At 36.9% G+C, this 16,280-nt stretch overlaps 2 long non-coding RNA genes across 2 annotated transcripts; one reads left to right on the top strand and one right to left on the bottom strand.

Moving 5' to 3' along the window:
- The first annotated feature begins 235 nt into the window (after window positions 1–235).
- On the top strand, window positions 236–5,279 carry LOC136249495 (uncharacterized). The gene is made up of 2 exons (XR_010698235.1): window positions 236–388; window positions 5,035–5,279. It is a non-coding gene; the product is annotated as an uncharacterized lncRNA (long non-coding RNA).
- LOC136249494 (uncharacterized) lies at window positions 1,939–3,628 on the bottom strand. The gene is made up of 3 exons (XR_010698234.1): window positions 3,342–3,628; window positions 3,059–3,137; window positions 1,939–2,285 (listed from the first exon to the last, which is right to left on the bottom strand). It is a non-coding gene; the product is annotated as an uncharacterized lncRNA (long non-coding RNA).
- Window positions 5,280–16,280: the final 11,001 nt, after the last annotated feature.

The raw sequence follows: 16,280 nt of genomic DNA, 5'->3' as shown, positions 1-16,280 counted from the left end.
CAAGCATCACATACTGACCACTTCTGGATTCATTTTACTGACAACTTTAATTCTGAGTGAGCCTGTACATGCCACTGCTCTAGGAAACCGATTCCCACCAACTTTAATCAGTTGTGATTGTTAATTTGTAGCAGTATAGCTAATTATAACTTTAGTGGTTACCATGGTATGCAATTAATTATTGTGATAACTATATTGTACGTAGTTAGTAATTGCATAGATATTATAACACCTGGATTGGAAACGGTTTTCGCGGACCCAATATACCCTGTAGTTATGACGTAGACACTCTTGAAACAATCCCTGTTATCCGCGCTAGGGAAAAATAATTACCTTTGGACGCTGAAAAGTCACTCGAGAATCTGAAAACTGATGAGTTATCGACATGGTTAGTCATATTATAACATGTTGTACACGCTAGTCCAGTTTTTGTACGAAAAAAGTGCATATTCACGTTTTGAAAAAATGCGCCATTTTTGCTTCCTCTCTCTTTCACTGGAGCAAGCAAAAATTCTAAAGTGTTTTATGTCACGAATTTATGCTGTATTAATGCGCTATTCAATAGTGATACTGTACTGTGAGTTTAGAGGTGTTATTGTAACAAATTCGCGACTTGTGCCAAATTTTAGCCAGAGGTATCTTTTTGCCTGTTTCACAAATGGGCGTGAAACTATCCAGACAAGCATCTTTTGATCATTTTGAGTCGCCGAGGTGATTGTCTGATAAAATACATCACTTAGGCTATATTTTGAGTTGGTATCTGTAGTAGATTAAGAACAACAGACCATCCATTGGTTCATATTGAAAACTTTTTCGTGTTTTTGAAACAATTAAATTTTTCCGTAAAATGCGTGTTACCGTAATTTATGTGGACTCCGCTTGTACTGTTTGTTATCGCAGGAGGTGAAACGAGGAACGTCCAGAATAGAATAGCCTGTTTAACGAAGAACTGTAGATGACCAAGCAATGCTCCGTTCCTATATTTCTTGGAGAAACCAAACGACGCTACGTCAGGCCATAGCATTGCCGGACTAGAGCATTGAAGTGAAGCCGTGAGGACCGAAACGACCATACAGTCATTTGATTCAAGGAAGTTCCGTTATGTAAATCGAGTATTCCAGGTGGAACAAGGAACCTCAAGTTGTGGTGGGCGCTTCTGTCGGTGTAAAAAGTACTACTGAGTGGTTCAGTGTAACTTGGATTTGATGTGTATTTAGCTTCTCTGTTATAGTTGTAGCTAATCAATGAAGTCACATTCTGTCTACTAACTATAACGCATCAGGGTATACTAAAAGAGTATGCTGTTTGTATTTCCTTACAGTAGCCCATCTGACACATTGCATTGTACTGTTGAGAGTAATCCCATACAGTGAAACCTGTTTAAGCTGCATGGTCATGTTTGAGCCAACATTTCTTGGCCTCAATAGACAGGTGGACAAACTTCTCACTTAAGGTAAAAAATCAAAATAAATTTTATGTTGACAGGTGGCCTTTCTGTACCTATACAGATGACCACTAAGACAGGTTTCTCTGTACTGATGCTGTCATAATTGACACTTCAGGATATTTTTAAACCTAGTTTTGTTGGAGTACATAATTTCTTTTTCTGAGGTGAAAGCTGTAGCCAACCCCACTCAGCAGGAAATCCCTTCTTCAGTGCTGAATACTGTTGCTCCAGAAATGATGCTTCCTCATTTCACACTTTGATGACAGGTAGCAATGGCAGATGTACAAGTAGTGTGCTTCGAGATTTCACATTTGTTGCAGTTACAGCCCAGTCGAAACCATCCCAAACCCATCCTACTGGGATGTATGGTGCACAGGGTACCAGAAGTCTGACATAGCAAAAACAATTCAATTCTTACTTGAGTGTGAAGTCGTGAAATAACCGATATGAAGTACTACTAGTTTACCAACATTATCGTGAAGCCTTTCATACTTCAAAATGTAGAGGTGTAAGTAATTTATAATTGATCATTCAGCAATGGTATTTGCGTATGTCAACGATCAACACATGTAGAACCACTAAAAGATTATTCGACACTACTACAGACAATGTGTTGTATTTATTTTCTATTTCAGTAAGATATCACACTTTAAATTACAAAATAAAAATTTTGAAAGTTACCGCAATGTCATACTCCTATACAAACAATGATTAGTAATGTATTATACTGTTGGTGTCAAGCTACCAGTGGAATAGTTACTTCAACTTCTCAGCACATTCAAATACCAGTCCTCCTTACATTGAATCTATCCAGCATAACTACTGGTCACCTGAACACCTGCAAAAAGATGTTTGTGAATAACCAGTAACTATGTTATGTGCAGCATAAAACTTTATACTGTAGGCAGAGAAATTTTCGAGTAAAAATATTTTCATGGGTGCAGACAACCCACGAAAATGTTTTTACTCGAATTTTTTTTAGTACTGTATCACAAAGTTATCTTTCAGGGTTTATTTGTAGATACACTTTTGGTGATGTACCCGGCCGTATTACTGGAAATTGATGGCCTCCAATCAGGGTGTGGCACCAGAATTAATTACTTGCTGACCAAGGGACTCAAGCTGACTCAGACGCAAAGTGACAAAGCTCGGGAATTACAGCAACCAAAACTGAAATGAAGCACTGGACTGTAAATAATGCCAGCTGTTTATAGGCACCAGCGAATTATATTTGCGTGTGGCGATACAACACCTTTAAATAATGCATTATATATAAGCCCAAGAACTATTCTAATACTATGCTTACTTTAATAACCTTTGTAGCTGGATCATAGCTGTATAATTGAGGTAACAAATTTTTTGTGGTAAAAGTTTTTTTGTTAAAAATATTTTCGTGGTCTCAGACCAACCACGAAAATATTTTTACCATGAAAATTTCCCTACCTACGTATGGTATGGTAACATTAAAGCACCTTGTGTACTTTTTAAAGATGCACCAACTCAATAAAGCAGTGTACATGTCTTTAGCATAAATACATCAAATATTATCCTGACTTTCAAGTGATTTACACATATACAAAATGCCCAAATATCATTCAAATTAAGACATACTTCCTGAAATCACCATCACACATAGGATCTGCTGTACTAAATCCTCTGCAATTTTTGGTATAAAAGAATACCTTAGTTTCTAAATTAAAAGAACACTACTGTAAAACCTTTATCTAGAAGGATAGAACGTTTTTCACACATTAATAGCCGTTTATACTCGATTCACCGGGATTGATAATCATTTATGCAAAACAGCCGGCCTATTATATCTGCTCAGGGAACCTTTACAGATGTCCCCACCTCACATTCACACACAATTGTCATGGTGAAGTGCTAAACTCACTGAATCCTGGCTGAAATGGACAGATAGAGGTCCTGGTGAGGCGAGAAACTTGGTACGCGTCGTGAAATGTTAGTGTTTACGTTCATCGCTTCACTTCAACGTCAAATAGCGGAGCATCCCGCCAAGATAAATTCAAAGACTTTGGCATCAAAATATACCCCAGACACTGGAGAACACGATTGTGACCGTAAAATTGTTCTACCGTACAGCAAATATTCACAGGAACATTTTTCGCACGATAACCCAAAACCACAATACAATTGCCATACAAAAACTATTGGGAGAAATCGATAGTGACTATCGCAAATCGAAAAATAGCGGAGACTTGCCCTATAGGTATGGCGCTATAAATTTGTACACATGTAGTATGTTAGCTTCTGATGTAAAAGCCGACCGTTTTTTTAAAGAAAGGTACTTGCACGAAGTGTGAAGAGCAGTAGTAAACGAAATTTTCATTGTCTTCCCAATACTCGTAATACATTTCCGAATTTATTTTTGTATTTTGGGGGCGTGGCCCGGTTTCGTTTTTTTGTATTGTTATTTCATTGAGAGTTTTCGTTATGTTCATGCCAACAATCTTTGCTTCCTTGTGTATGGACCCTAAATGTGAGTCATTCTTCTAGATACAAGTTCAGTTTTAATGGTTCCACAATATGTAAGGATGTGAGGTAAAGAGTTTTAATCGTGCTAAGTGTGTTAGTTCAAAATTTCATTGTAACCAACCTGGTGTAAATTTGAAGGTGACAATGATTATTTGGTTAGTGTACCATCATTACTGCTGTAAATATGCACAAATAAGAAGGGTAAGGAATAGTGAAACTGTTGCAAATGTTGAAGTGCTGATCATTTGGTACATTTGTCTGGCCATTGTTCTGAAATTTTGTGGCACTATCATGTCCACAGTAATTTACTATACTAAGGCCATACCAAATTAATCATGTATTTCATGGATTGTTTGCCCTCTAGTAGTGAGCCAGCAGGTTTTGATAGTTATATGACTGCTCTATTAGAGTATCTTGATCTTGACTGGTGCAAAAGCTGAAGTCCTTCCATAATAAAGTGACGGAGCTCCATTTCCTCCCCCTTGGCTACTGCACCTGTTACTGCTTGCACAATATTTTATTTTTGAGTTTGCCAAAACAGTGACCCACCGCATCCGCATCCCTGAAACATAAGATTAATTTGTCATGGCCTAAGCTGATCCCTGGTTTTATATTTTTGTTGTATAGTTGTACTGCACAAAAGCAACTTGAGCTGTGAAAAGGGTTCCAGCCTTCGAAAGCCTGGGTAAATAAAGCTGTGCACCAAGAGAAATTAAAGTAAAGTAGTGCTGACCCAGTCTGGGTGGTAAAGGCTTTAGCTCCATTGGTTGTACAGTAAATAGTTAATTGTTAGTTTGGCTGGTTAATTTTCAACTATGTTTGAGTATGTAGTAGTGTAAGGGACTGTAAGTCCACACTTTTTACATTGCCACTCGTAACTGGCCTTGTGCAACGGTTTTCAAAAATTGACAATAACAAGCCAAAAAGAAACCAAACTATACAGTGCCATGATATCACATGTTTTACCCCATCAAACAGGACCTGAGGACACTAGGCACCATCTGTAAGTATACGTAATTTGAAGGCCCGTATTTAATCAACTCGTTATTGTATTTAGTGGATAATTGTGTATCACTTTTAATGCTGTATAGGATTATGGTTGTGTCAGCAAGTATACATGGAGAAGTGTCAGCAAGGAAAGGATGTAACGTTAAGTCATCATCTTGATTGATTCTGTGGTGCGTACTTAATGGAGATGGACTAAGATATTCAGTAAAGACTTGGATAGCAACTGCAGTTGTCAGAAGAAAATGTTTCTCCATAATTAGATTGTTATGACTCCCCTTGTGGGAAGTGTGTTCATGGTTGTGTGTGTGTGCCTGTGTGATAAACTATATTATTGTTAATATGGGTAGTGCATGAATTGACTAGGACCGATTTTCCGAAACAGTCATCGAGACCGTTCGTTTAGTCAGAGGTGTGATGAAGTAACTCTAATACAACACACGCTATTCTATTACAACGCACAGCTGGTGACAAAATTAGTCATTGGTTGTGTAGTGCGGCTAGTTTCCCATATATACTTGAATTGACTGGCTTCCTAATGAAATTATGCACCTAAGGCTAAGTAAAGAAACCCTTCCATTTCTTCGCCAACACAAAATAGCTCCTTCCTGAAGCTTGACCTCCAGTCCTCCACACTTCCGGTAACACGGAGTGTTTCAACGCGCGAACTCCGTTTCCAATCCCGGTCTTTTAAGTAATATAATATCTATGGTAATTGTTTGTATATATGTGTGTGTGTTTTTTTCTGGCTGTGTGAGTATAATGTTGCCTACAAGCCATTGATGCAGGCTTGATAACTTGCATTAAAATAATAAACAGCTACACATTTACTCAGCATTATCATCTTGGTGGCCACCATTATTATCATCATCTATCCTATTAACCAATGCCTCATAAGCCATTTCTTCAACAGTCTCATCATCGTCAGCATGAGGATCAAGCATCATCATATAATATCCTCTCTTGTGTGCCTTTCTTATTTTAAACACAATGTAACTTATGATCAGTACAAATGGAATCCAAAGTATCATAGTTCGAAAGGCTTGAATGGTTTCTATTCCTTTATTTTGCGCTCTTAATGAATCTGTGTATGAGTTAAAAGAACTAATGGCAATTATGATTGAAAATACCATAATGTCAGTGTTGTTGTATATCGTCTTCTTGTATGGCTGGATTACTGAATGCAGAACAAGGATGACCACAAAGAGTATAGATATCCCAAAGTAAACTTGATACATAGAGGGAGAAAGAGAAAAGACAGTAAAGGCCAAGAAACAATAAACAAAATAAAAACCAGCAAACACTTTACAGTTGGGTTTGAATTCACTCCAATATGCATCAAACATGGGAATGAGCTTATAAAATGGAATCCATTTTTGTACAGTATGCATAGTTGTAGTGTCATCCCATCCAAAGTGTCCAACAATTGAAAGAATAACAGGATAAGCTATCAGTAATAATGGGGGAAGAATGCCGAATATCAGTAAAAATGCTAATGCAATCAAGCCATACGTCAAATGTTCTTTACAAAAGTACTCCATATTCCCCTGTCTAAAAGGAACCTTCACAGATGTGTAGTGTCCATGTTTGTCTTCAAGAACTGCATATGCTAAAATCTGAAATGAAACATTTACAAAGTTAGCATAAGTCAATAACAAAAATGTGATGAAGCCATGTATCACTGTTTGCTGAATGGATGTTCTCCTCCTAATAGCCATCACACAACGTCTAATGCTATGCCAGAAATATTTGAAGGGTATACAACCGGGACAATACCTGATAACACTTAATATAATAACCATAATCAACAAGGGATATAGTGCAGCGAAATATTGTAGTAAGTAGTAATCCATAACAGTCATCTTTGATGATAAGCAATAACTTGTGGAAAATTGTAAATCAAATTTTAAACTCATAACATTGATAATAGTACTATAAATGTCATTGATGACTTGAACTGTAGCAGTGCGATTGCCCCAATAATCACTATCCATAGCAATGGTTGGAAAAATCTGACAAAAGAGAATGAATGAATGAACAGGTCCAACAGCAAGATTCATATTCAACACCAAAAGTAAAACAAACACGATGGTAATTGGTATATATGTAGTGGTAATGTATATGATCCATGCAGTGTATTGGGATCCACTACACTTTACACAATCATATCTTCCAATTTCTAACCCATGTCCAGGTGAACAGCTACCACAAAGTGTCCCAATTCTGTTCCTACACAAAACATCGCTATTATTTTTTAGCAAAACTGCATTAGTGGTATACTTGCAGTAAGACACTGGACAGACATAAGTGGAGAAATATTTATTGTGAACGTTTCCAGCCCAATAACCAGGTTGCATCTGAATTTCTAGTCCACTTGCATTACAGAAAGATACTCCCTCATATTCATACTTGTCTGAAACACAAACACATTTGCCGTTGATTAAATTAAAGGCAAGTGGACAATCTTCTACTGAAACATTGACATAACCGACATGTTTTCTGCTGTCAACAGTTAAAAACTGGAGATAAAAGTTCCTATTTGTTTTATTGGTTATAAACATTGAGCTACCATTACTTTTTACAACAGGATTGGGTATCTCCACTTGTTCACTGTCACTAAATATGCCAAATATGGTGGAGGTAGTATCACCAAAATCATTTTGTGCTTCAAATGGAAATGGGAAGACTTCACCAGGAGCTACTGCCTGTCTTAGATGATTGACTGTATGTAAGCTTTTGAAGGATCTTGCTGATGTCTGAATAAATTTGTGACAATCACTAGTGGTGACATTAAATTTAAAATTTGGCCACTTAAGAAACACATTTTTTAAAGTAGAATTGTCTACCATATTAAACGATCCATCCCAAGCACAATCAACTACTGTTGTGGTGTATATTGCATCACCTCCATTATCTGTAGAGGCACAATTGTCAATAAAGTTGAAGCTAACATTTTGCCATTGGTCGGGTGGTGAAATGTTGTCTATATACCTAATGAAACAGTTAGCAGTAGACACTAAATCATGTTCACCATTTTTCTGAGCATATATGGCACCACCTAAACTAGTAGCAGAGTTGTTGATGAACAATACTTGTACATTAGGTGATGCACTTATCCATGAATAGCCACTTAAGTACAGTGCACCACCTTCGCTGCCTTGATTGTTAGTGAAGTTAAGGAGAGTATTGGAGTAAAGGTTTATACCAGCGCTAACAGCCGCAATAGAACTACCTGTGTTGTTGAAAAATTCCACATTTCTTGACAAATCTACAGTGATTCCATCCAAATACATAATACCTGTTCCTGGCCAGTAGCCTCCAAAAAAGCTATTGCTTTTAGGATCAGAAATACCATATTTATCTAACCTATGATCTATGCTAAAGCCACTTACTACATTCCTTTCAAATGTACAATTACCAAACACTGGTTTTATTAGTTGGCCATTCTCAGCTGCGTGCAAAATGCTAAGATCAATAGCTGCTCCTAATCTAGCTGTGTTATTGTACCAGTAACACCTAGTAAAATGCATATGATTTGTTGGATTAACTACACCACTCTCTCTGCTAGAATGAAATGAAAATCCACCACCGGTGAAAGCAGAATTTGAATCAAATCTGATGTCAATAAATGCTACAGTGTTGTATAATACTCCACTATTTTTATTAAATATAATATAACCTAGCATTGCACCACCTCCACTTGTCCCTGTGTAACCAAGTCTCTCTGAAATAACTTTATTAAATTTAAAATGAGAGCCTCTTATGCCAAAATGATTGTTATTGGATGTATCTTGCAGTTCAATAAACAGTCCAGCTCCAAACAATGCAGAATTATTAGTGAATGTACAATTTGAAATTTTAAAATTATTGCAGCTTGCATTTCCTTTCAAATAAATAGACAGACCTCCTCCTCTGCCAAATGCAAAATGGGTATAATTACCTCCTCGAATAAAAGCAGTTCTGTTTGGATTAGTGGTGGAACCGAGATTCTGAGTAAAATTGGAATATTCAATAGTGTATATTGCGTTAGTAGTAAACTTTGTTTCTGTTGTCTTACAACCAACGGCATTTGTACCTGGTTGGCATAAGCTAAACTCAATATATGTGACTGGGCCTGCGAATATAGGGCATGTGGGCACATGATTTTTGCCTACTTTTTTGAAGTTGCATCACTAATAACTGTTTGTACCATTATGCTATGGCAATCCAATTTTCAGCTCTTAGTAAGCATTTAATTGGCATTATGATGCAAGATACAGAATTGCAAATATTCTGTTCCAGTACTGAGATATGACTTGTAGAGTGGCGGGGTGTAGTTTGTGCCCACATGCCCTGTTTTCGCAGGCCTGGTCACATATACTCCTCCACCTCCTGAAAAGTTGCCAGTCTCGTTAGACCAAATTTTATTCCCAACAAAGTTACATTGTGAAATGTTAACATCTCCTATTGTATTGTATATCTGTATACCCACTCCACTGCTGTTCTCTATTGTAACAAAATTCACTGACAGATTATGACAGTATTCAAACAGAAGAGCAGCTTTAGATATAAGAGTAGTGTTATTAGGAGAGTCTGGGTTCACACTGGTACTGTTAAACTTCATACCACAATTATGAAAGGTAACATTTTGGAGCACAATGTTTGACACATTTCTGAAGGCTAATCCTGCATTGTAATGACAATGGATTGTGGAGCTTTCTTTGCCAATTAATCTGATACAACTTGCATTCTCAAAAATATTAGTCATTTTGTCTTCCTCCAAATAATAAATTCCATTTTCAAGGTGAATATCTGAACATGATTGGTTGACAAAATATGTATTCAAACTGACATGACTATCAGTGACATTGCATGTATAGCAAAACACAGTTGGAACTTGTATCAGTTGGATCACAATCAGTAATAAAATCTAAAAAGACAACATTAGCATTATTAAAAGTCACAGGCAGTCAGGCACAACATAAGCATCATCCATCATTATGTAAACTAATACAATCGACATCGATGTATAGACAAGAATCAAATTAAAGCATGCATGCAGCAGTAAAGAATGATCCATATTCCTTGGTCTTCTAAACTCAGCCATGGTCTAACACGTTATTTGTTATAGAGTTAGTGTTGATATAGAGTTAGTATTGTACTTTGCGTGGGAGAATTAAAATGCTAAAGTGTACTGTTATTTTACATTTAAGTAGGGGGAATCACATAGAAATAAACAAATTGATATACAAAGTATACTAGTTGACATATAATTCCTACTTCAGTCATTATATACAGCCTGTCATGCCATGATGAGTTGTAGGGATTAAAAGTCAACTAGTATAGCTGCAGATGTAGATGACCTCCCTTGTTTCATTACTTTTTATCTCTGTGATCCCTACTCAAATGCAAAATTTCTATACTTGTTTATTTACTCTTTTTGTAATAACATACTGGTGAACCATTGTACACCTCAATGGTGCCAGACCTATTGTAAAAATAAACTGTGCAACTGAATGCACACTCCAATTATCAATTACTGAAACATGAAGTAGCCACTCCGCTTTGTTTTCAGCTGTATGTTCCACCTATTAAAAGCGAATAACAGTATGAGAAGCACCTCTGTAATTGATCTATATAGACACTATAGCTGAACAGATGCTCCAACTATCAATCACTGAAACACAAAAATTTAATTAATGACCATTCTACTTCAACTATGTTCCACCTGTTATATAGCATCAAAAATGAAGAGCAGTATGAGAATCACTTGTGCAATGAAATTAAACATTGAATCACTGCCAACACCTAGTTATGTGGTAGTGGACAGAGAAATATATGGGACATAAAGGCATAAGTCCATTATGCACGCATTGTAACCTGCTGCAGTTCCCTACTATACAGTACTACTCATGATTCCTATATACTAGCTATTGTGCCCATAGATAAGAAGTAAAAACCACTATCAAAGGCCAGTTTATGGCTGGCCTTGGGGTATTTAAATACAAAAAGAAGTGGGATTTATGGAAAAACAGCTAAGTTGTAAAAGGCCTTCAAAAAACCTATGAAATCAAAAGAAATAATGGCTGCAATGATGTTATTGCTAATAATGCATGCTAAAAACTAATATCATTGTAACCGGTTTTAAATTTAATTTTAGCCTGCACTAACAGCAATATGACTGAAGGGATTTTTGTAGGAATATGACAAGCTGCTTGCACACAGTAGCCTTTCTTTTCAGATGCATAATTAAAATATAAACTAGTAAAGTAAAGGAATTTTAGATGATTATGATGATTCTAATTATAAGATTATTATATTGTAGATTTTATTTGACCAAGTGTATTTATTTTTTTAATAGAGCACACATTTCTCTTTGAGGGTTTCTAATAGAACACACATATATAGAATGTTCTACTTTTTCCATTGGTATATAGATCTATAAAATTATGAACTCTTAGCATTGTGTAGAATTTATAAGGTAGAAATTTAGTGAGCTGAGCAGCTGACAAAATAGGTTCAGTGATTAAAGGTTTGGGAGTTAGGTATGGCTAATCTTGTCACACTCTTTTTCAGTCTACCACCAAGCTGTTTTTGCAAGGGATTTCATTTCTGTGAACCATGAGAATGCAAGGTGAGGTTAATTATATGTAAACTGAAAAGAAACATTATGTAAAGACCCAATTATAAATACACCTTCTTAACATCCTGCATCTATTTGCTGCCTTTAACTCTTCTATGTCATGTACACTCCTCTGAGAACAGTTGAATTTGACATCAAATTCATCTCACAATTTATCAACTTGCCTAGTAATAACATAAATTAGCCTCATGTCTTTTAGTCACTCATCCACCAACAAATTACATCTCCATGTAGTTGCTCCCAATTAGTTCTGTGGCATAACAGACTCCCCAAATGATCCAACAGTTTCTTTCATCCCCACCTTAAAGTTTTGATCACATGATGCAATGCCTATAGAACTTAAGCTTCTATCTCACAATGTTGCTGTTTTTAACCACAATATCATGAAACTGTTCCATGCACTATTCTGTCCCCTGCTTATTGGCAAAGAGTAGGTGTAGCCTAGGGCAATTGGATAGGTTTATGCACATCCAGGTCCACCTTTGGTTTTACACCAAGAGGAGATGGCTAGTCTGAATGTTGCAAACATAGTTAACAACCAATCACTGTACAACATAATTAATCTTGTCATTTGAAGTGACTCCTGTTTGTGAGGAGTTTATTTTATTGGTTGAGAGTCACTTTTGACAGATAGTTGTACATTACTTTTTTGTGTACATTAAATGTAAAGATACTTGTGTGTAAACTCGTGTGTTTGTGGTGCTGTCATGTTTGTCTTTGTAGTGTGTATGTTTGTATTCAGGCAAGGTAGGAGGTTGTGTCAGTGCCCAAATAGAGCAGTACATTATAAATTAATCATTGAAAGTACATATACAATAATCTTAACTTCTATCTGCATAATAAACAAGAGCATAATACACCTACAAATAAACAAGCTGTTCAGCATGTTTCCTAAATTTCAACTTGCCTTTTCAGTCTAGCTATTTAATAGCATCTTTGCCTAATTTCACTGTCACTTTCAACTATATAATATTATATACAAACAACTAGCTTCTCTGTCTTGGTTAATTGGGGATAGGTAAAACAGGAATAGCTGATACCAGGATGTAGCAGATATGGAATTGAAAGTGCATGTGATCCAAATTTTGAATACAATCTCTATATGTTCTGAACCTTATGCAGCTATGTATCAATTTTTTATAAGCAGCTACTGTACAAACATAAGTATAGCTCCTCATATCAAAGTCGGCATAACAATGCCATAATTGAAACCATAACTCCATCTTAGGTACGTATTGTTGCATCAATACGACACCTCCACTTTAGTTGTTTACCTGTATACACATAAGTTCTTGAGATAGCCACTTACCTTTGGGTAGACAAGTGTGCAGTAGGTGAAATGTATTTTCTCACCACAAAGCATATATATATATATAAATATCGTTGAGATCCAATAAACCCTGAAGTTACTCTCATTACAAATACAAACTTGCAGCTAGAAGCAATTGCGGTTTCAAGACAGAGTGCCAGGGAAAATTGTACCTTTTTCAGTTTTAAAGCACTGCACATGCCAAAGTAGTTCCAACCATATAATTCTGAGATCAGTAATTAATATACTCTATCTATTGAGTATATAAAAATCCAAAATTTAGAAATTGGGCTGGAATGTCTACTAGCTATATGGCAGGCAGAGGGCAGGACTAACGTGCTTGATCAGTCACTCCCATAGAATCACTCCATATTGTGACTGAGCTAAGGAGTAACAGGTTTAATAACAAGATATCCAACAAAGCCAATTCCACCAGAGCTTTCTTAAAAGAAATCTTAATCAGTGCCAACCATCTGTAAAATCAGCTTGTTAGCCACACAACCATACTATAGAGTAAGCCAAGCTAAGTCAGTACCACACAACCATCTTACCCAGTCATCTTTGACCACCTGAGGTCACAGCATGAGAAATATACAGCTGGCAGCCAGAACAACCACATATCTGCACTGTCATTCTTCCCATCCACCATTAGACTATAAATGGAACTTTCTCTCAGAAGAAATTGTTAGCTCACCAGACTTCGATCATTGTAAAACACTTTAGAAAATCAGTTAGCTATCTATATTTTTAATCAATTGTATCTGTACATGTGCGGCGCTATACTCAATTCTGAGTCCTGCATGTACATATGAAAAAGTAGTCTGGCTTAGTGAGACTATTCATCATCATGTACTCCATGATGCAGACTAGACCGCCGACCGAAGCGGCAGTCATCATTCCGCTGGCTACATGAATACACAATAAAACCCTTACTGGTTTGTTCATCGCTTGTTCGATGTCACGAGCTATCTGGTCATTCTTGGTGACAGCGAGCCTGACCAAATGACAAACAGATTTATTTTTTTACCGTAATTTTCTGGTTCGTTGTCAAATCAATAACTCGCGCACGCGCATGCTCAAATCTTCTCGTAGGCGGATAACTGCACCAGTTAGAGATTCCGCTGTCATATTCAGTTGATTTATGATAGTTAACCACTCGCCCTTTGATTAGAAGCGTCTCCTACGATGTTTAGAGCACATTTGAATCACGTGCATCGTTGCTGGTGAGCATGCGCCAACTTTATTTTTGACAACGAACCGGAAAATTACGGTACTATAGTTGGGGCGCGGCCACGGGCGTGCGCTTTATCATTATCTATGACTCGATTGCCCTCTTGATTTAAGGGGGGCGCCCCCATAGTATAGCTACATGTCAGTTGTGCTGCTGTATATCTACATGTCATAAAAATCTCATCCAGTGATGTTCATCTTTCTATTTGCGACTTTTAGCTGCTTATTGCTTAAATAGCTATACCATCAGTCTCTATCAGGCTACTCCAAATAAATTCTCTGTTCCCGTCCACCACCAGCTCTATATATTCCATTATTCCGTATTCATCCTGTTATTCTTGCATTCTGTACAGGCTCAGTAAAAGCAATCTTGGCAGTGTCAGCTCACGTGTCAGCGATGCTATCAAGTGGCGTCTATGTTACTTAAAAGGAAAGTACAAGCATTAATTTAGCATGCTATTTTGCAACTTTTTATGGTTGCGCCAGGGAAATGATGGCTTGAAAAGCTGCCAATCTTATAATGAAATAATAGAAATGGACCGCCCTCTGGCATACAATAATAGAAACAAAGTCTCTCTGGACTCAGACATATTTGAAATATGCCTGAGTCCAGAGAGATTTTATTTCTATTACTATAAAGGAAAGAAGGCAAAAGCCTGTGATACCTTATCGTTATAAAAAGTTAATATAATTAAAAATCAGTTTGAGTCATTTTGATCTGAGAAGAAATCATCAAGCTGGTTCTTGATACATTTAGAGACTGTGCCGTAACTACATAATCTGGTAAACTGTTCCAAGGATTTACTGCTCTTATTGAAAAAAAAAAGACATCTTGCCCTGTTAGTAGCATGGGGTTTATATAGCTTATACATGTGGCCTCTATAGTAGAAGTGACTGAGGAGATAGTAAAAAGATCAGAAAAATCGATGCCAATGTCATTGTTAACAAGACGGTATAATAGTATCATATCACCTCTTAGTCGACGATATTGCAATAAAGGTAAGCCCAGTATGCGTAAACGTTCTGTGTAAGGAGTGTCTTGCAAGCCAGCAAGTGTTCTAGTAGCTCTATGTTGGATCTTTTCGATGTTTTGTTGGTTAAGAATGTAGTGTGGCCCCTTACCATACTCAATCACTGGTCTTACTAAGGACTTGTAAAGAGTAACAAACATGTGGTTATCTGCGAAATGAAAGGTCTTCCGAATAATACCCAATTAGCTTTGGAGATCACAGATGTGGCATGGGAATGAAATTTAAAGTTGTCATCAATGAGTACACCAAGATCTTTGCGAAAATGCAGTAAGAAGCATTTAGAGATGTTAAACCTTAGTTGCCACTTGTTGTCCCAAGCCAAAAACTTGTTGATATCATCTTGTAACCGCTGAAAATCCTGAGCATCCTGTATTACACGAAGCATTTTTAAGTCATCAGCAAAATTATAAGACAGAACTACTGACTTGGATATATAGGCATGTCATTAACATAAATATTAAACAACAGGGGGCTAAGCACAGAGCCTTGAGGCACACCACTGAGAACATTACACCAAGTTGAAGTTTCTCCATTAATAACTACCCTTTGCTTTCTGCTCTCTAAAAGGCCTTTTAACCAGCCTAGGAGGTTCCCTGTTAAGCCATATGTCTCCAGTTTAGTGAGTAATCAAGTGTGAGGAACCAAATCAAAGACCTTAGTGAAATTGAAATAAATAATGTCAACTGAGTGGCCTTGTTCAAGATATTTGGTCCAACAGTTTAAGGCATAGGCAGTTGAGTGACACAAGATCTTCCAGTAGTGAAACCATGTTGGTGAGGAGTGAATAAATTATATTAGACCATGCGTTCCATTATTTTGTCCTTGATAATACTTTCCATCATTTTAACAATAGGAGAGGTGAGGCTGACTGGTCTATAATTGCTAGTAATAGTGCGGTCACCTTTCTTGAAAATGGGAGTGACTAAAGCCACTTTCCAAACATCAGGCAAAGTAGAAGAGTTAAAAGATTCGTTAAACAAAATTGATAGTGGCACACTAAGCTGTTGTCAATTCCTTCAGTGATAATATTGGTCAACCATCTGGTCCTGATGCTTTGGCTGGGTTGAGCATAGACAACTTAACATATACTTCTTGTGGTGTACGTAAATTCTATGTCACTGAGTGGATCCACAACATATA

The sequence above is a fragment of the Dysidea avara genome, chromosome 3 (assembly GCF_963678975.1).
Source record: "Dysidea avara chromosome 3, odDysAvar1.4, whole genome shotgun sequence".
NCBI classification, from domain to species: Eukaryota; Metazoa; Porifera; class Demospongiae; order Dictyoceratida; family Dysideidae; genus Dysidea; species Dysidea avara.
The sequence above is the reverse complement of the archived record's forward strand: the minus strand, read 5'-3'. Positions and strand labels throughout refer to the sequence as shown.